Source organism: Nematostella vectensis, chromosome 15 (genome assembly GCF_932526225.1).
Source record: "Nematostella vectensis chromosome 15, jaNemVect1.1, whole genome shotgun sequence".
Taxonomy (NCBI): Eukaryota; Metazoa; Cnidaria; class Anthozoa; order Actiniaria; family Edwardsiidae; genus Nematostella; species Nematostella vectensis.
Window position 1 is genome coordinate 300,783 of NC_064048.1, and position 22,328 is coordinate 323,110.

General features: G+C 40.6%; 1 long non-coding RNA gene across 2 annotated transcripts; it reads right to left on the minus strand.

The window, feature by feature from the left end:
• Positions 1-8,251: 8,251 nt before the first annotated feature.
• On the minus strand, positions 8,252-11,460 carry LOC116618841. Of its 2 annotated transcripts, XR_007306679.1 has the most exons (4): positions 11,276-11,460; positions 11,101-11,127; positions 10,808-10,938; positions 8,252-10,623 (listed from the first exon to the last, which is right to left on the minus strand). It is a non-coding gene; the product is annotated as an uncharacterized LOC116618841 (long non-coding RNA). The 2 variants fall into 2 exon arrangements; XR_007306678.1 differs by having other exon boundaries at positions 8,252-10,938.
• Positions 11,461-22,328: the final 10,868 nt, after the last annotated feature.

The window sequence follows — 22,328 nt, forward strand, 5'->3', positions numbered from 1 at the left end:
CGCCTCACAAAACGGAATGGGAGGATGTTTGATTCAGGAGGGAAACCCTGTAATTTACGCTTCACGATCACTTACGGATGCTGAGAGAAACTACGTCCAGATCAAAAAGGAACTGTTGGCGATCGTCTTCACGTGCGAGCGATTTCACCAGTTTATCTACGGAAATGACATAATCGTGCACAGCGATCACAAGCCACTCGAGGCGATAATGGCTAAACCATTATCTCAAGCACCCTGTCGCTTTCAACGCCTACTCATCAGATTACAGAAATACAACATCACGGTACGCTTTGTACCCGGAAAAGAAATGTTTATTGCGGATACGCTGTAAAGGGCATTTCTGATTGAAGACACGGACGAACAACAGGATCTCAATGAGGACATTGAAGTTTGTTTCCACAGTTTTGTCAAGGAAATCCCGGCGACAACGGACAGGCTCTTAGAGCTAAAACATGCATCCGAAAATGACGTGACCCTACAAGAGTTACGAAAACAACTAATTAAGGGATGACTCGACTATCAATAAACAGCATTCAATCACTACCCTTGGAGTACGCTATTCCGCTATCCAACCTACACTATCCTTTATCTTCTATAAAGCTCGGAACATTAAAGTATCTCGTGTGATAAGATTCCAGGATTTTATTACCTCCACTATTCGCGAGAGGGTCCATAATGGTTCTTTGTTATTCTGGGGTTTGGTGGGTGAGGCAAAACCCCCACACTTGGTTATGCCTATCACCATAGTACCCACCAAACCTCGTATGTGCCATGATGAGGGGTTTCTTAATCTCTGGGTCCAGGAATTGCCTTTCACCCTAGATTATCTCTCAGACCTCCCCAGATATGTCGCCTTCCAAACGGTATGTGATGATAAGAGCGGCTATGACCATCTGTTATTAACACCGGAGAGTCGGACTTTGTTCGGCCTTCAATGGCATGGCCGGTATTATGTGTACGCCTCGCTGGCTGGCGTATGTCTATCATTCAACGGGTCTAGTGGCTACTAACCATATCCGCAGCCTCAATGTTCCAATGTTCAGTACATTGATGACAGGCATATGGGCCAATTGGACACCCCCCTGAGTGCCCTTGGTCAGACGTACAGAAGGCTGAGGCCTCAGCCTATATTGCCACCTCAATGCTGACATCACTCGGTTATACCTTGGCCCTACCCAAGTCCTTCCTCTCCCCGTTACAGACTGTTCGTTTTTTGGGCTACCTGTGTGACTCACTACGTTAAAGCTTTATTTTGCCTGAGAAAAAAAAAAGAGAAATTCAGAAAACTTAGAGAATCCATCCTTGCCGAGAAAGAGAGAGGTTGATTTGCAAGTCCTGCAGCGTTTCGCGGGGACAACATCCTTTTCAATCGTCGTCCCTGCCGCCAGTTTGTACACGCGCACATGTTACCGCAAAATCGGCTCGTTTGCAAAGAAAATCCATAAGCGCATTCTCATTACTGGCGAGTCAAGAAGGTAAATTACGTACTGGCGGTGTTCTGCACATTCCACCACAAGCCCGCGAGCATTTAAGTATGAAGCATGAACATTTAAATTATCTACGAAATGTAAACAGAACAACAACAAAAATCTGTTGTTTTTTACATAATTATTGATTACATAATTACAATGAAATACAAAAATAACAAATTCTTCAGTGCCAGATAAAGCTAAGTTCAAATAAATCAAGATAGGCAGTTCAGTAGAGCAAATTACTAAGATGCAGACGATTGTAAGTAAAATACTTTATAAATTTCGCTTATTCTAATTTACTAAATATATATATCTATATATGTGGCTAATGCTTATCTCTGTATTGACTATAGTTGACTATGTATGTGTTTATGGAATGGACATTAAAATAGTGCAAAATCCAAGTCTTCCTAACGCTGCAATGAGCAAAATAGTCAAAATCTTCTTCTGGACTGACGCATGAAGACTCAAGGTAGGATAGGAGGTAGGATCGTTTCTTATCACTGAACAAGACGAATCAAGAATCATACCAGGAGTTGATTTGAAATATTATATCCAAAACGATCACTGAAATTTGTCTAAGATGATAATCTACGTATATTATTCACGATGTTTGAAGTCTCGGCGACAGTTATGATTGAAGCATTATCGACGTGTAGACTCAAGTAATTCATTATACCTCCTAAGGTAGACATTAATACACTGGTTGCGAAAAGGGACATTGCGATTAAATCACTATATGAACTATTCGAAGAATTTCAAGTTGTTTTTCAAGTTGGACCCGAGATTGAGAAAACTTACAGTGAAATTGAACCGAAATTCAGAGCCATTAAAAAGCAATTACATGTACTTTCAGACAAACTAATCGAAAATGGGATTTCAGATGAAGAAGAATTAAGCAAAAATCACAAAAAAATCGGAAGCGAAGTAAAATACATTTATTTGAAGTGCGTGGTCAGCTTTGCAAACTACCAGAAACAACAAAATGAAAAAAGATCAGCTAAATCGGACTCAGAAAGTAAACAAACATCGGGGATAGTTGAGGAAGCGAACACTGTGTTAAAGCAAGTTGTACATGTATTGGTGGACAGAACAAATCAAATCTTGAGACAATCGAAAAGGCATAGGAAATTCTCGATCTCGAGTTTGGCGATAAAAGAAAACTGATGGACGAACTTTTAAACGAAATAACGTCTTATAAGCCAGTTAAAAGTGACTCAGATACGCTCTCAAGATACGCTACTAAAGTGGGGGCTTTTGTTAATGATATAAATGATAACGGGTGTAATGTAAACAACTGTCTCAACTATTATCAAAACTCGATCCGAAAGACAACATCGAGTTTGGTAGAGAAATGCTTCGTAATAAAGATTAATAGAACACCACCAATCTTATTTTTTGGTTACAGAGAGAAGCATCTTTACGCAGTCGAGAAACAAAAGATCGTTTTATCGAGAAACTGCGGTATGATTATCACGCAACGATCAACACCGCCAGCACAGCAGAAAATGTAGCTTGTCCACTCGTATGTCGAAGCAGACACCTCCTTTTTGGCTGTCCGGTCTACCAAAAGTAAGACATATAAAGCAAGACTTTGTTTCTAAAGTTAGCAGAGACTAAATCTCACACCAAGGCCCCGAGTTGTACTTACCCACGCAAGCCGTCTTCACGCCTGAGAGAAGTACAAGAATTCGCCTAGTATTTGATGCATCCGCTAAAGGTCATCAAGGTATATCCCTAAATGATCATCTAAAAAGGTTCCGATTTACATAAACGACTGTATTTCTGTTCTGGCGATATTCGCAAGAAGTCTTGATTCACCCTCAAGATCAAGTTTTCTATCGCTTTCTCTGGAGAAAACAAGGAGAAATAGAGCCTACCGTGTACCAATGGAAGCGCTTGAATTTTGTAGATAAGCCCGCTCCGGATTTTGCTATCAGCTGTGTAAACACACTAGCAAACATGGCAGATACTCACTTCCCAGAAGCAGTCAAAGACCTTAAAGAGCATTCTTATGCCGACGACAGTGGAGGATCCAAGTCTAGCTCAGAAGACGCCAATCGCGTGACAACTGAGATAAGCGCAATTCTAGCAAAGGGGAAGTTCGAAATCAAGGCGTGGCACTCCAACCACAGCGACGTTTATCAAACTGAAGACGGTGCAACCACCTTTCATGGACACAACTGGGACAAAGCGGAAGATGAAATATCTTTCAAGAAAGAAGAAATTAAATTAGTGAACAAGACGTTCTCCAAACGCAAATGCCTTGCTTGCGTGGCACAGATTTGGGATCCAGTCGGCCTTGTTACACCAGTTTCTATCGAGCTGACGATAGATCTTCAAGAACTCGGGAGTATGGGCTTCGCATGGGATGAGTTATTACCCAAAGAATTGCAAGAAAAATGGCTTCGACGTTTTGGACAGACTCACACTGTTCTGTCATGGATAAAAAATTATCATAGAAAATTCAAACCCTTTGTTTCTGCGCGTGTAGCGGAAATACAAGAGACGATACCAACCGAAAACTTCAGATACATTCCCTCAGAAAACAACCCAGCAGACACGCTAACAAGAGGCATTGCAGTCGACAAGCTACAAGAATGGACCAAAGGACCTTCGTTTTTATGCAGAGAAATCACAGAAAGATGTGAGGAAAATATCGAAAGGGTATACCCGTGTAGTCCCGAAGTTGAGGAGATGAAGCCTCAGACTGACGTCAGGAAAAAAGTTCACACAGTCGCAGGCGAGCCGACGAGCGAGTCTTCCAAAGGAACCTGACCTAACTAAGAACGAGTTGCTGAATCACTTACTACAAGTATGTTCATCAGTCAGGAAAACAAGACGAGTTCTAGCCTGCGTCATCCGTTCCGTTCACAATGCAAGGTCCAAAGACAAGAGAACCGGAACGATAACGACGCAAGAATTACGAGATCAGAGACTCTCATTTACAAGTGGACCCAGGAAGATCTAAATGAAGAAAACATCGATAAAAAAATGATGGCAGAAAAAGATGACAATGGAATCTTGCGCGCACACGGTCGACTTGAAGAATGCTACCTGCAGATATGAGAAATCCTATAATCCTGCCGCGAAACCACGCGCTTGTGAAACGACTCTTAGCCCACACCCACCAGACCTACGGACACTGTGGATAGAAGAGCCTTATACATGAAGCGAGAGGCAAGTGTTGGAAAAACCTTGAAGGAAGCTCAAATAATAATATTTACATGTATGACGTCACGTGCTGTTCACTTAGAGGTCTGTACGGATAAAAGTGCTGACGCGTTTATAATGGCCTTCCGAAGATTCGCAAGCTTAAGAGGACACCCGTCATTATGCTGGTCAGATTGCGGAACAAACTTCACTGGGTCACAGACTTATCTAGCGGAAATAATGAAAGAGTGGGATGTGGAAAACGTGAAGCGTGTCCCAGGTGACAAATACTCGTGCCAGTTCAAGTAGGAATGGAATGCTCCACGAGCAAGCCATATGAATGGCGTCGTCGAGAGCCTTATTAAGTCCGTCCGCCAAGGCATTAACGCTACCTGCCTAAACCGACCATTTACAGAACAGCAGTGGCGAACAAGCATCGCAGAGTTAACGTATCTTATCAACAGTCGACCACTGTATCCCAGTTCAGACGACATTTGGGAGAGTCCGCCAATCACGACGACTGATATACTCATAGGAAGTCACATCTCACCTCCTATCCCCGAGTACGAAGACAAAGTGAACCCAAGAGACTTGGCACGAAGCACACAGCAAAGAATCACAGAATTCTGGGCTGCCTGGCAGAAGTACTTTTCCCCCAATTTATTGCAGAGAAATAAATGGTTCCGTACAAGAGAAAACCTGCGAGTAGGAGACCTTGTATTAGAAGTCGAAAGAACACCAAGAAGTGAGTGGAAAATGGCCCTTGTAACGAAAGTCTTCCCTGGCCATGATGGGTTAGTGCGCAAGGCAAAGATCAAGACAGGAGAGGGAATCTACGAGAGACCTATCCACAAAATCTCGTGTCGTGGCAACGAAAGAAGAGCTCGAACATTAGACATTATTAATAGACATTAAGGTATTACACAAACCAAGTACACAGTCTAGATTATAGTGGAAAATAGTTGCTCCAAGTACATAGTCTAGATTATAGTGGAAAATAGTTGCTCGAAGTACATAGTCTAGATTATAGTGGAAAATAGTTGCTCGAAGTACATAGTCTAGATTATAGTGGAAAATAGTTGCTCCAAGTACATAGTCTAGATTATAGAGGAAAATAGTTGCTCGAAGTACATAGTCTAGATTATAGAGGAAAATAGGTTTGCAGAATACAACATTCTCGGTCCATGTCCTCATCATGTATTTTTTCTTTCAATTGACAAAGGAAGTTTAGTTTAGGGTTCCAAAATAAGAATTTTTAGCGCGATTCAAAAGCAGAATCACGCGCTCTTACAAACTAAGTATTATAATCGGAGTTGGAATCAAATTTTTAAATTGTACCACTAAACTTTTTCGCCCCCAATTTCATTAACTAGCTAACTTAGAGTAAAGTAGTTTCCACTGTGACGCGTCGAATTCGGGTTGGGGTAGCGTTGTTCCCCCCCCCCCCTGACTCTACCCCCATTACTTTCCGCGACCACTGGTCCTCGGAGGACAAGAGAAAGCCCATAGAATATGGTACTTCACACCGGGACAAATGACTTGGAAAACATTTCCCCTCAAGCCTTCACAGATACACTTCTGAATCTAGCCACTCAAGTCAAACGAGATTCGCCAAACACAGCCATCACTTGGATATGCGGTTATTAAGGCTTGCCAACAGGGGTAGTGCTGTTATAGTTTGGCACACTAGCCTCTACAAGGAAGGAGCTATGCGTCAACTCTCTGAGACTCTTCTTTCTACTGCAAGGTTAAAAAAAGACCACGCCTATTTTTGTTCAGACCAAGGATTCCAACACTCCTAAGATCTTAACAATCTCTTTCTGTTTAAAAACTCTATTGTCGCATTTCCACTTTGTTGTTTCGCGCGCACAGTCCGGTTATAGTCTCTTTTGCTCCAAAGAAGGGCTAGCATTCTAGGTCTCAATGAAACAACTCTGCGTCCATAGAGGAGCAAAACATACCCTTAAACCTTGTGTTGATTTATTTCCTTGTGTCTTTTTGAACAAGACAATCTGCATTCATCAATAATTTAAAATCCATCTTTCTGAGGCACAGCAATGAAAACTGCTACTAAAGTGTCAACAGTGAAAAGATAACAATAAAAGTATATTAACCATGTCCCCATTGTTATTTCCATTGGCTCCTTGGTGTGTTATTGTTACATCATCATGACATTACTGTATCGTTAACCGTGGTAAGCGGTCATCAACCCTAGAACAGAGTTCTTACTGTAGTTCTGGTGCAAGGCCACCCATTTTGTTTTCAGTAAAAGTTGGAGAATTGAAACCAGTCTTTGCCCCCGTTAAGTAATGGTGTTGTGGCAGCAGTGGGATTAGATTCACACTAATCCTAAGGAGAAGTGTAAGGGCTCTACAAAGGTCAAGACAACGTTTTAATCGGCGATTGATGCAGCCACGCCCGGTAGATCTCCGGTGAAGCAGCCTTATATCCTTAATAGATTACACACCCCCACCGAGTTCTATAACATTCCCATTTTTAACTTCATCTAGTATTAGTTAAGTTATCTTAGTTGTAGATTTTTGTTACTTTAGAAAGAATATATCCATTTTTTTTGGTACATTATTTAGCCTCCACCTACTAAACATCCCTTGCTACTCTGATTTATACTACTTCGATTTAAGATTCCAAAGGTGTGCCATAATATCACTACACTCAGTTTAATGGTGCTATTTGTACATTGTCACTGTGTGTGGAACCAGTGAAACTAGCCCATAAACGAAAATCTAGCTGTTAAACCATCAACAGTGGGACATCTTGGTTACATGTCCCCCCAACCATTGAAGCCTTTAGCCATGCAACATTCTGTGTCATTCTACTGATAGAACAAACAAAAACTAATATCATCGTAATATCATAATACATATATCTACGGTAGAATGCAGTTTATAATAATAAATGTTTAATAATTATAAACATAATAATTCTTTTAAAAATGTTAATAAACAATCATAATCATGGTAAGACAAAAAGAAATATTTTATATTTTCATTAATATCTTATCTAGAAAAACTAAATTACAGGATTTATCAAATTGACACATTACTAAGTAAAGTAATGTTTCACTGTACTATCCTTGTTATGAGCTCTGGACAATCAATTCTTTATGTAAAAAAATGTAAATAGAGTTTACAATATTCAACCTTTACAAGTCTTAGCAAACAAGAAACAAAGCTGTAGCTCAGAAAAGAGAAGACTTCAACTTTATACTTCAGTTGCATACAGTACCAGATGAAGCAAAAATCACAGTCTCAGACATGTTATTGATATGTTGTGGTTTCAAATGTGGCATGGTTTGAATTTTTTCAAACTGGTTTAAATTTTTCAAACTAGCTCATTTTTGGATACCTAGCATTCTAAAAGGGATTTTATTTTTAAAAAACAGGGGCTTGGATTTTTTTTGGGGGGGAGGGGTAACTAAAAGAACTAGATAAAAGATTATGCAAATATCCCCTTTTCTTCCCAACCCCACTTTCTTCCATCATTTCTATTTGCTTACCCCACACCACCCTATCCATACCCCCCTCCTTATCCCTATCCCTACCCCCTCCCTAATTGCTATCCATACCCCCCCTACAACTTTATATTTATTTTATTTTATTTTTTTCTAAATAAACCTTACCTTCACAAGGATTTGAACCACTGACCTTTAGATTGAAACTCCAATGCATCACCAACTGTGCTATCGAGGATTTCGTTGGTGAAATTGTTTGCATATCATTTTTTTGTCGGCAATGTATTATAATTTATGCACAAATGACATTAAAATTCGGCCGACTGTGTAAACAGCCAGGAATTCTTGAAGCAAATAGATACTATAAAACAGCAAGCAAGACTAAGAAATCTAGACTATCTTAAAGAAAAAGCAAAAGGCAACGAACGTAGAATAAGCAACCAAATGACAAAGACCGGAATCGAAGCTATAAAAAGAAAGAAATGGACCCTAAATGCCAAAAACGAAGTAGTTTCAAGTGGAGGAAAGCCAGTTCTATGTGAAAGCCAACTACATCAAAATCTGTCATTTGCACGTACCAAAGAGTGGCTCACAGAGGACGACAAAAAACTGAAAAATGGATCCAAGATAACTTTGCAGAAGTCACACAGAAAGTGATCAATGTGTTCGTACAGTTGTGCAAATACTATATACAAATACTGTATATCACGCCGAACAAAAACCCATAACAAGTCATGTTAAAGAGGTTACTAAACCATTTCAAGCGCCAGCATTTCTCTCTTTAATCGAGTTAGATCTAATGGATTTCCGTAACACGCCGTGCAAATGCAGTAAGCGCCATCAATGGGTGCTAAACATTATCGATCACCATTCAAAGTACATAACTTGTTGGCCATTGAAGGAAAAGAATGCAGTTGAAGTCTTACAAGGTCTTAAAAACTACTGCTACTCATTTGGTTTTCCAAAGAAAATAGTTTGTGACAACGGTACTGAGTTTTCGAATGCCATGCTGAATTCCTTCTGTGAAGAAAACAACATAGAAATTTGCCATGGATCTCCAAGGACACCAACTACTCAAGGCCTTGTAGAAAGAAGCAACCGCACATGGAAGGAGGACATGCGAGCAATACTAATCTCAAAGCAATAAAGTGTTGGTGAATGGTGCAAAGCAACAATGGAAGCCTCATATACTATGAACATAACGTATCATAGAGCTATTAAATGTTCACCGTACGAAGCTGTCTTTGGGTTTAAAGCCCACCGTGAGGTCAACAGAATTGAACAAGATGGACAAGAGGTTCAAGAAGAACAACTAGAAGACAACCCAACAGTATGACTTGAACAAGAAGAACAACTAGAAGACAACCCAACAGTATGACTTGAACAAGAAGAACAACTAGAAGACAACCCAACAGTACCACTTGAACAAGAAGAACAACTCAAAGACAACCCAACAGTACCACTTGAACAGGAAAAACAACTAGAAGACAACCCAACAGTACCACTTGAAGAACACATTGACAATGAGGGAAGGAAATGTAAGCGTCAAAAAATCTGTGAATCACAGAAAACATATAATGAAAAAATGAAAAAACAAACACAGAAAGCAAAGATATTCAAATTTAATGTATATGACATTGTTGCTATTCAAATACATAAGTCTGACAAAGTCAGTAAATTACATCCTAATATGCTCATTGGCAAAATTACAGAGATTGATTCCACAAGTAATTATGTAAAAGTGGTAACACAGTTTGGTATCATTAAAGGGCTTATTGCCCCAACCAGACTAAATGCTTGTACTGCAACAAATGTTGCATTTGATTATGATCACGAGGTATCGTTCACATATGCATGTAAACAATGTCAATCATAACTGTCAATAAACTGCCTTCTGGTTAAAACACTCATCACTTTTTTAACCAACTACCTAACAATATACTGTAGTTAGAATATAAAGACGTTCCCAACCTTGTCCCTAGACCTGACCCCAAGGTACTATGAATATAAAGCCGTACCCAAACTTCTCCCTAAACCTAACGCCAAGGTACTATGAATATAAAGCCGTACCCAACCTTGTCCCAAAACCCAACCCTAAGGTACTATGAATTTTTCAAACTTAAGTATGAAATTTTTCAAACCAGTTTGAAAAATTCAAACCAGTTTTAACAATTTTAAACCAACATAGAGATAGAGATCTAGATAGATAGATAGATAGATAGATACATTTCCTCACAGAACTTGTGTGAATTATTATTATCATCATTATTATTACTATTATATTATTATATCAGTGTTTCACCATAAATTATAAATTGCACAGTAATTTTCCTTGTGTAGAATATTCTTTACAGAATATTGCAATTTTTCTCAATTTATCAAAGTGCAGGATAATTGGAAGTGATGCTTGAACATTACATTTTCAACTTTTCGTCCTATAATAGTGTGTAACAGCAGTTCAACCACTGTTTGACAATAATTGTGCATAATTAATTAAGGAATAGCATTATTATAAAAGAACAAGTACTACAAAAAAATAGAAATTGTTAACAAACATGTCAGGAAGGAAATAATTATGAGGATTGGAAAACGTGATTTTTGAAGCTGGAAACAGGCAGTGGTCATAATAAATGGAATACATATAGAACACTGGCCATTTTATGAAAAAAATTACCCAAAACTACAATCCTTGAGGAATTTATGATTGTACCTGTAAAGCAGCTGATGTTTTGGAGATGATCTCTATGCAGGTTGATGCGATGCTCTTGCTGTGTGAGTGTTGTTGGACAGGCAGCGGAGGAAGGTGACAGGTGGAGGTGTGCCATGATGCAGTCTCTCAATCTGCAAAGAGTGTAAAATAGAGGCACCCCCATGTGAAATCTGTAAGTGTGCTGGGCATCATGGGTTTTAAATGTGATAACAGCCTAAAAGAACACGCCAAGAAGAAGGGGTTTTCTGTTGCACTGTTACAGCTTGCACTTATTTAAAGACAAACAAAATTACCTCTGTGATCCAAAATTGCAGCCATGTCTGTTGAATTAAAAAACAACGCCATTCACATTAAATTTTTAAACTACAAACTACACAGGCTTGTGGAAAAGTTACGACGCTACTTTACTAAGGAAAGTCGAGCTTTCATTCCCAAACAAATTCGGGCTTTTCATTTTAAGACACCCACCTTTGACTGTTTAGCGTTTCATCGAATCAGCATATTCCAATGACTGGGTTTAATCAAAATCATGTTTCTTGAACATGGTCGGTTGACTTTGTCATTCATGTACGCTGAAAAAGAATCCAGTTTAAATTGACTCATATCTCCTCCGCCAGCCGATAAAGGTGAAAAAGCAGAGTGTTTGAAGAAACGAGAACTGAACTCGTTCGACCCCAGTGAATTATGGGTAGACCAAGACCCCCTCGGGCACAGGAATCTGGTCCGGTCGGCTTAGCGCACAAAAAGAGCTCAATCTATACACAGCGGACAATAACACCAAACTGGGTATAAATATAGCCTAGCGGATGGTAACCAATGTTGAGACCGGTGCCCACCGGTACCATTACCGGATCCATAGATAAAAAAGCAATTCTTTTTTTAAAGATCTGGTGGTGCGGGTATCCTGTGGTAAGATTTTCATACATTTTCATGAGGCAAAAAAAGATAAAAATGCACATATTTGAAAACGATTTCTATCTTTTAAGCTGTACTCTATCGAATTCCTATTTAAAAAAACGTATAAATAGCTATAAAAAGCTACATTTGAAGAAGGAAAACCTACTATAACCCAGGCTCCGCGCGGTTTTCTTACACCCCACTTGCCAACGATACAGACATGACTGATCTTCGTCCATCAAATAAGCACAATGGGTGATGCACATGAATTTCACCAGAAATTTACTTTCATTGAGCTGTCTAAGCATTATATTAAGGCTTACAGAGCTTTGGTTCAGAAAAAAATCTGCTACCGATAAGGGAGAATTCTCATAGCCTGTTGTGTGTTGATAAAATATACCATGAAAACTCGGATCATTTGTTTATCTTTCCATTACGGCCCTATGTTATTTTCAAAATCAAATTATCACAACTGTTTCCGAGGCGAGAGCCCACTCTACCCCATGCTAGTTACGACCCAAAGCGGCATGTGTATGAACGGCAGTCGTTTACGGATATGGCGCTCAAAACCTTCTGATCGCTTATGAGTTACATAGAATAATTCTGGATTACGTCAGGTTTGGGGCTAACGTATCCTCTCCTTAGGTTTACGCTGGTACAATCGACACTAAAGTTTTTGTACACTTGTTTATAGCACCGTCGTTTCTTCGGCACCTCGAAGAAAACGTCCATAAGAAAAGCCTGCGCACAAGCTAGCGTACGCGCATCATTCTGAAAAGTCTCTTTCAGTTTATTTCAGAATGACTTTTTTTCAATAACGGTCCGCCGATCACTGATCCTGCGTCTTGGGAAAAGCCTCTAAAACTCTGTCCTTTAAATCGGTTAAAGGATTTCTCATATTCCCGAAATCTCTCATGCGCATTGTGGAGCTTGGACATCACAAAAATGGTACGTACCATTTCCAACAGCTTCCACTTATATTTTCTGATAATATATTATATTCTATAAGCCTGACAAAAGCTTTACACTTTTTTATCATCCTCTCTCGCTTCTTGGAGACCTTTTCTTTTCTTATGCTTCACGGCTTTTTCCATCCCTGAGGTCATCATTAAAACATCTTTAGGATAATAAACATTGTCCTCTATTGCTGCGGCGATTCGTTGGAGGTTGGTTGCTATCCTGTTAATAGCATGCGATGCGTTCAACCTCATCACTCGATACAGTCTCATCACCCGACACATACCCGATAATTGCGATTAATCGCAGATTTAGAAGAAATCAACACCCCACCTCTGCGCGTGAGCATTTTTACTCACCCTACCCCCGAGCTTTGACATTTACATCTTGTTGTTTGCCGCTATTTTGTGACATGAAACCGAAAAAAACCTTTTTGCAAAAATACCATTGAAAATGTCATTCTAGCAACAAGGATACGGGCAGTTGCAGTTTATTAAGGGGATGTAGTACTTCGAGGGTTGCAAGATTTCCAAAGCGAGACTTCAAAATCAAGAGCGGAAAACCTCGTGCTTTAATCGCCGTTTTTGCTCTAACTTGCTGCTTCTTCGTGGTTTCTCAACATACACTATCTTCCTAATGGTCAAACGAAATCTGTAAGTTAGTCATTAGATATTATATTGATTTTTGTGAATATTCCGGTGAATTGAGAAGGAACCAAGAAAAATACTTCACTTACATTTCATTAGACTATCCTTGTAGCGAGGGAATGCATTTTTGTGATGATCAAAGCAAGCAAGCTGAAGTATCTGAGCTTTTTTAAAAGTGAGAAAATAAAGAGGGAGATATTACTGTACTTTTTGATGTTAATATTATTATATGTTATATTGTTATTATACAAGCTGGAGTCGGGATTTGAATCAAACGCAGTATCACAGCCATTTTATCGCTCGTCGTTTTTTTCTTTCTCACTTGACTTCGCGGCTCAGACAAACAAAACAGTCAAACTATTCAGGGATTTAGCTTTCTGTGAGTATATTTGCCAATCTTGGTAACTAAAGTTAGACTTGTTTTCTTCTTCCGAGTTATTTCACATGATCTCTTTTCATTCCTATCGAGTTGGCAAAACAACAACACGCAACCCGCGGGGGAGTAGGACAAAATAAAAGGAGCAAATCCTCACGCAAAGTGGTGCGGAATCGACATGGCGCGCGGGTAATACCAAAGTCCCTCTCTTATCTTATGCTCTGTTGGAGGTACCTTAAGGTTAAGGTACCTAAAGCGTATACTTTGCCAATATAAGCCGCCATCTTGGATAACATTGAGGGGGACTGGGACTGGGGACTGGCCTTGAAATTTTTTTCTCTTAGATTTAGCGTTTTAATGCAGCCGACGACAGTTTTATCTTAAAATATTAACAAATAGCGTTATAGTTCCCCTACTAGAATAAAACAATCAGATATTTCGCCTTAGTTTTGGAAATACAAGTTATTTTACATTTCACCACAGGAAGCCCGTGATGGACGCTTTTTTCTAATTGTTATTCCGTTATTACACGAAATCGTCAAGTGGTACCGGTGGGCACCGGTCTCAATATTAATAAGCATCCTCTTGGCTATCTTTATGCCAAGTTTGGTGCTTTTGTCCGCTAAGTTGAAACACTAAGCGGGAACTTAACTGCTGTTTAAGTAATCGCAGGCGCTATTTACTGGGATACCTGTGGTAGCCCAGTCATTAAAATGTAACGGTTTTTTCTGTCGTCCCGAGTTGCGCAACATCGTAACCAAGTGTCTTTGCGCACTTCCTAATCTCACAAGCTTTGATTGCTTTCATCTTGAAAATTGAAATCCCACATAAGAACCTCAAGTATATTAAGGCCTGGGTTGTTTGCTCTTAGCATCGAATATAACTTTTTGCCTTAAACTTTGTTAACGTCGCCTTAAATTCATTCTTTTTGGCAAGATGATTAAAGGCGACGGCCTTAACATTTTCGTAATGTTTTCTTGCCGGTGATGACGTCACATTATAGATCACGTGACAAATAGTTTTTTGCCTTTCCGCCGGTGGGGAAAACAGCTTGGACAAAGGTGTTTACTAAATAAGTGTTGAATTTATGTGTGTCACATGATAGCGTTTTAGCATCCGGAATTTTCTCTGACGTTAACAAGATATTAAATATTTTGTTAAGTCACGTGACCTGCTGCGAATTCAAATGTTGATTTGTGACCGAAGGACTAAACTTTTCTTGCTGGTTAAGACATCAGTGTGCAGACGTGTTTTGAAGGAACATAAAAACATGCGATGTTTTCTTTTTCATAGCTTATCCACCAGCGGAGAATTTTTTTAAATATTGATTTGCAAAAGTCACGTGATCGGCTGGATGACGTCATCACACGAAATAAAATATTACCAAACAGCTAACATTGCCTAGTTTGATGTTTTGAACAAAATTGGTGCATTCAAGGCAATGTTAACCCACTTTAAGGCAACTTTCAAAATTTCAACTGTTTTAGCTTAGGTTCCAAGCCTTAATACACTTGAGACACAGGTTCCCCAAGCTAATGTTGTATTTTTGGGAGTTTCATTCTGTAAATATATGGTGCGTTACAATAAAGATAAATAAAAGGGACGAAAAATATAATAAAATACCTTCAAACTTTTATTACCTGTTTGTGGAGTTGTTATTAACATCCTTGTGAAGTTTCCATCCATTTGGGGCAATATTAAGCGATTGAAGTTCCCCCATACTAAGAGAAGAGAAAGGTAGCACTCTAATGATGCCGATCGGCGAAATAGGCGGTAGAAAATCGCTTCTAGAAAAGTGGATATTCGAAATTTCGCCAAAATACATGCAAACAATATTATACAGATGCTTTACACTGCCACACAGAAATTATGAATAAAAATGATCAACTCTTTGCGCATCTAAAACTCCATTCTTTGCCCGCCTTGCCGAATCCCTTATGCTTGACGCAAACCCATGGGATGGATTTTTTCAACCGTCGTGACAAAGCAGCCCGTTTACACGGCTACGGCTACATTGCAAACAGCACCTCGCATGACAATACAAAGCAGTCCATGCCCAGTCCATCCACAGGTAGCCCAGGCAATGGTTTTGAAGCTGTTCGTAGCTTGGAATCGGCTGTTATTCTTAGAGGTAAAACGAGTGGATTGAAGTCGCGATTTTTTGTGAAACATTGCCAATATAATTGCCTTAAAACTTAGAACATGCCTTGTTGTTGTCATATTTATGTGCAATATACGATTTTGGGGGGTTTTCGTAACGAAATATATGACTTCTCTCCCCCTACTAAGGAAAGAGACAAGGTTGGAGGCGCCATTATCGGTAGCACTCAAATACCGTCGAAATTCGCGAGGAAAATACAACAAACGAAATATTTTTATCTCGCAGAACTATGCCAGGGTACACTTACATTCGATATGTGGCAAAACACGGAGCGAAGCAAACAAATTATAGAGCGGTTAGAGACTGATGCCGTCACTGTTGAAACAATAGCACTAACACCTTACAGAACTCCTAAAGGTACAGCCACAGGTATCCCAACCCCAGTCAACCCAGTCCCCAATGTCCCAGCTGATAGGGCTACTGAGAGGGAACCCGACCCGAAAGCTATTTTGTTTATAATCGACCGAGACTTCGCGGACTTCTTCCTAACCCTTTGGTGGTGGCCGAGGTTCGCGCTAATAGATTTCTTAATAGAACAGATTTGTTGTAGTCTGAAACTTTTACCATTGTCTTCCTCGGTTGGGATGGTTGGGTAGATTTGGCCACCTCTCTCATGTGGTTTTGCTTCATACATGTTGTCCATTATATTATACGGTTAGATAATCTCGATGTACGTTTCTTGTTTTTGGCTATCGTGAATGTATTCGACATCGCCGGCTAGCTCCTCACACATTACATTGCTAGTGAAAAGCGCTGGGTTAGCGCCCGTCTCGGTGTTGATGTGGAGAATGGTAGGGTTTGACCCCCATACGTACAACTGGTATGCCACAGCTGAAAGTGTCTGAGGGTTGTCAAATACTACACCAGTGCTCGTGTGTAGGTGGTTTTTCGGCATGATCACACCCCAATAGGCACCTACTTGGTTACTAGACGCTAGGATGTTCTGCCCGATAAATGCTTCAGGGCCACCCCCCACGCTCCGCTTCCAAAGCGAAGTAGAACCTTTGGTCGATAGGCACACCATCGATCTCCGTGCAGTATAGGACTAAATTCGCAGTTAGTTTAACTATGTTTTGGCTTTTCTTCAACCCTAGACTGATGTTAAAACCAGTTACCTCCCTCCAACCCCCATTGCCAAATACTCTCAGGGGTTTGTGTATGTGTTTTGCTCTGTATGAAGCTATACGGGCACTGTTTCCTATATCGTCAGCGGCTGACTCTCTCACTTGGTAGTTCGCTGCTGTTTCGCCTTCGATGCCAAAGGCATACAATTGGATTTTTTGGGGGCTTGGTGAGTTATGTGAGACGGTGAAAGTGAAAGTACCTGTGAAGTTACCTGTGTCGATTACAGCCTCAGTGAATTGGTAGCCTGGCTTCCCATCTATGGCGCCTCTCTAAATGCTATCCCCACGGAAGCCCCACCCGGCCGTTTGGATGTTGATGGTACCCATCGTAAGCATCACATTCGGTTCTATGCAGTAGCACTCGATTCGAATGGTGTAGCCTTTAGATGCTGTCAGTCCGGTAGTGTTATCAATAGGTAGAGAGATGGCTATTGTTTCCCATTTGGGATATCGTCTACTAGGTAGAAGCCCTGGTGTTTGAGGTACAGCCCTTTTGATATATAGGCTCCTCTAATTATTTTCAGGTTACTTGATGTTGAGCTCCAAAGGCTTTGGTTGTTTAGAAACCACAATGCGTTGTGTGTGATGTATGATCTTTGTCAAGGTCTGAGTGCGTCGATTTGTTGGGATGTAAGATCATCGTATGTTAGCGGATCGCCCTTTAGTCCCTGTAAACTAGGGACTACCAACTTTGTTTTCTACTATGTTGAATAATTTTCACCCCGAAGCCAAGCAAACCAATTCAAGGACATACAGGCCCAGAATAGCAGTGTAAACAATTTTGGAATCAATTTGGTTTCAGAAAATTAGCATTTAGGTGAGCTGTGGTGATTCATTGGAAAATCATTTTCTCATCCAAGCAAAGCCAAACAAGAAAAAATCATCATGAATCCACCTTTGCTTGCAAATATCCATAAGCAAAGCACTCAATTATGCCCCAATAGACTTCATGATGTCCTGAGACACTCTCCTAATATGCTCATAGCTGTATTGTTGATGAAAAATAGAAGCAACCATCAACTTGTGCTGGCTTCAGCACAACGACTAGGGATTAAAAGTGGGGACCGCAAAGCACTGTTGGAAAGCTAGGAAACCACTGACTAGAAGCAGCGGTGTTTGACTTTGAGAGGCTGTATAAAACTCAGAAAAGGGGGAAGGTGTCTGTTTTCAGTCTGTTCTTTGTAAATTCAGCTAAAAAAATGGCCAGGAGTCAATGGGTTAATCCACCACCCCTGGAGTTTAATAAAAAAAACTAGGCCTTTTTAGACTTGTGCTGTAAGATACACCATTGGAGTGGATCACATATATTCCATTTCTAGCAAGTATATATCTTTAACTTAGAAAATGTATTTTTTTTACTTGGACATAACTGGACTCATTGATAGAGATGATATGCATAGCTTTTTTAGAAATAAATGCCCTAAAAACCATCAGATTTATGCAAGGTTTTTTGTTTGGTTTTTGTTTTGTGTGTAAGGCAAAGTCAAGGGGTAGTATACTGTAAGGAAAAGGCAAGGGGGGGTATACTGTAAGGCAAAGGCAAGGGGGTATACTGTAATTCAAAGGCAAGGGGGTATACTGTAATTCAAAGGCAAGGGGGTATACTGTAATTCAAAGGCAAGGGGGTATACTGTAAGGCAAAGGCAAGGGGGTATACTGTAAGTCAAAGTCAAGGGGGTATACTGTAAGGCAAAGGCAGGGGGGTATACTGTAAGGCAAAGGCAAGGGGGTATACTGTAAGGCAAAGGCAAGGGGGTATACTGTAAGGCAAAGGCAGGGGGGTATACTGTAAGGCAAAGGCAAGGGGGGTATACTGTTAGACAAAGTCAAGGGGGTATACTGTAAGACAAAGTCAAGGGGGTATACTGTAAGGCAAAGGCAAGGGGGTATGCTGTAAGGCAAAGGCAGTGGGGTATACTGTAAGGCAAAGGCAAGGGGGTATACTGTAATTCAAGGGCAAGGGGGTATACTGTAATTCAAGGGCAAGGGGGTATACTGTAAGGCAAATGAAAGGGGGTATTCTGTAAGGCAAAGGCAAGGGGGTGTACTGTTAGACAAAGTCAAGGGGGTATACTCTAAGGCAAAGGCAAGGGGGTATACTGTAATTCAAGGGCAAGGGGGTATACTGTAAGGCAAATGAAAGGGGGTATTCTGTAAGGCAAAGGCAAGGGGGTGTACTGTAAGGCAAAGGCAAAGGGGGGTATACTGTAAGGCAAAGGCAAGGGGGTATACTGTAAGGCAAAGGCAAGGGGGTGTACTGTAAGGCAAAAGCAAGGGTATACTGTAAGGCAAATGAAAGGGGATATACTGTAAGGCAAAGGCAGGGGGGTATACTGTAAGGCAAAGGCAAAGGGGGGTATACTGTAAGGCAAAGGCAAGGGGGTATACTGTAAGGCAAAGGCAAGGGGGTGTACTGTAAGGCAAAGGCAAAGGGGGTACTGTAAGGCAAAGGCAGGGGGGGTATACTGTAAGGCAAAGGCAGTGGGGTATACTGTAAGGCAAAGGCAAGGGGTTATACTGAAGGGCAAAGGCAAGGGGGTATACTGTAAGGCAAAGGCAAGGGGGTATACTGTTAGACAAAGGCAAGGGGGTATACTGTAAGGCAAAGTCAAGGGGTTATACTGTAAGGCAAAGTCAAGGGGGTATACTCTAAGGCAAAGGCAAGGGGGTATACTGTTAGACAAAGGCAAGGGGGTATACTGTAAGTCAAAGGGGTATACTGTAAGGCAAAGGCAAGGGGGTATACTGTTAGACAAAGGCAAGGGGGTATACTGTAAGTCAAAGGGGTATACTGTAAGGCAAAGTCAAGGGGGTATACTGTAAGGCAAAGGCAAGGGGGCATACTGTAAGGCAAAGTCAAGGGGGTATACTGTAAGGCTAAGGCAGTGGGGGTATACTGTAAGGCAAAGGCAGGGGGGTATACTGTAAGGCAAAGGCAAGGGGGTATACTGTAAGTTAAAGGCAGAGGGGGGTATACTGTAAGGCAAAGGCAGGGGGGTATACTGTAAGGCAAAGGCAAGGGGGTATACTGTAAAGCAAAGGCAAGGGGATATACTGTAATACAAAGGCAAGGGGGTGTACTGTAAGGTAAAGGCAGGGGGGTATACTGTAAGTCAAAGTCAAGGGGTTATACTGTAAGGCGAAGTCAAGGGGGTATACTCTAAGGCAAAGGCAAGGGGGTATACTGTTAGACAAAGGCAAGGGGGTATACTGTAAGGCAAAGGCAAGGGGATATACTGTAATTCAAAGGCAAGGGGGTATACTGTAAGGCTAAGGCAGTGGGGGTATACTGTAAGGCAAAGGGGGGTGTACTGTAAGGCAAAGGCAAGGGGGTATACTGTAAGGCAAAGGCAAGGGGGTATACTGTAAGGCAAAGGCAAGGGGATATACTGTAATTCAAAGGCAAGGGGGTATACTGTAAGGCAAAGGCAAAGGGGGGTATACTGTAAGGCAAAGGCAAGGGGGTATACTGTAAGGCAAAGTCAAGGGGGTATACTGTAATTCAAAGGCAAGGGGGTATACTGTAAGGCAAAGTCAAGGGGATATACTGTAATTCAAAGGCAAGGGGGTATACTGTAAGGCAAAGGCAAAGGGGGGTATACTGTAAGGCAAAGGCAAAGGGGGGTATACTGTAAGGCAAAGGCAAGGGGGTATACTGTAAGGCAAAGGGGGGTATACTGTAAGGCAAAGGCAAGGGGGTATACTGTAAGGCAAAGGCAAGGGGGTATACTGTAAGGCAAAGTCAAGGGGGTATACTGTAAGGCAAAGGCAAGGGGGTATACTGTAAGGCAAAGGCAAGGGGGTATACTGTAAGGCAAAGGCAGGGGGGTATACTGTAAGGCTAAGGCAGTGGGGGTATACTGTAAGGCAAAGGCAGGGGGGTATACTGTAAGGCAAAGGCAAGGGGGTATACTGTAAGGCAAAGTCAAGGGGGTATACTGTAAGGCAAAAGCAAGGGGATATACTGTAATTCAAAGGCAAGGGGGTGTACTGTAAGGTAAAGGCAGGGGGGTATACTGTAAGGCAAAGGCAAGGGGGTATACTGTAAGGCAGTGACCACCCCCAGTGACAGTGCTTATAATGTTTATGTTAAATTTGGTTGTCTTGCGAATCGTTCTTTCGAAATTTATCAACTGTTTTATTACATTAAGCGTTATTATTACATTATAAGCGGCGATTTTTGTTGCATAAAGCGGTAGTATAACATTAAGCGGCAATTTTTGTTACATTATGCGTTAGTGTTACATTAAGCGGCAGTTGTTACATTAAGCGGTGATACAATTGTAACGTCATCAATGACGTAACATGACCATCTCATTGTAACCCACTTGAAACATACATGACACCTACCGAGTTTGGTTGTAAGACGATGTTATGTGTCATGTAGATGTGAAGGGTGGGGGGAAGGGGGTAACAAGTTGGTCGCGTGATCTGTGAAATCGTTGACGTCGTCAAAAATAGAAATATAATAATATTTAATGTTTCTTAAATTATTAAGCGAAAATAAGCAAAGATTTGGTAATTTGGAGCTCCGTTTTAGGCAATGCCTAAATCTATATATTACTTACTTAAGTTCTATAAAATAATACACACGCATTTTCAAAGCAAACAAAAAGAACAACAAAAAAGACTAATAACTGTCATATTTTCAATACAAATCGTCGTTCGAAACTCACCTTAGCAGTGTATATTTTTTTGTCGCTTTCTGTTTATCGCTTGTCGTTAAGTTCCCTTTTTAATGAGAACTGTCTCTCGTCGACACACAAACAAGTGAATCTTAAGGTCGCTCGCGCGTTAATCAACATATCATAAACAGGGGGCGTTATCAATTTTAAACTTCGCACAGAACAGTCAATGTTTATGCGATTAAGATGGCCCAATGTATGGAGAGTGCACACCTTTAAAAATTGTATTTGTATTAACACGCAATAATGTAGTAGCACATAAAAAGTAAACAACATGTTTTGCACTTATTTGAGACTGACGCAAAATTGAGCGTTAGCTTTTTGATGACACTACCAGAATCAGTTCAGTATGTGGTGATACAGCCTCTGTGAAAGTTAGAAAAAAATCTGTGGAAGAGGAAAAAAGTTAGATATATATTTAGAATTTCAAATACAACCGCCAATTGTGTACGATAACCCATGTCAAATTTGGTTTGGCTGAGTTCAATGGAAAGAAAGTTGTAACATTTTGAATAACACTACCAGTATAGAATATCTTTCCGCAAAACTGATAAAAACACATTTTCCGCAATATTTTAACAATCAACCGTGGGATTTTAGAGACATTTGTCAACGATAAAATTCTTTTAAACAACTTCTATGATCGACTAGACTACATAGAAGTGCTTTGTTGG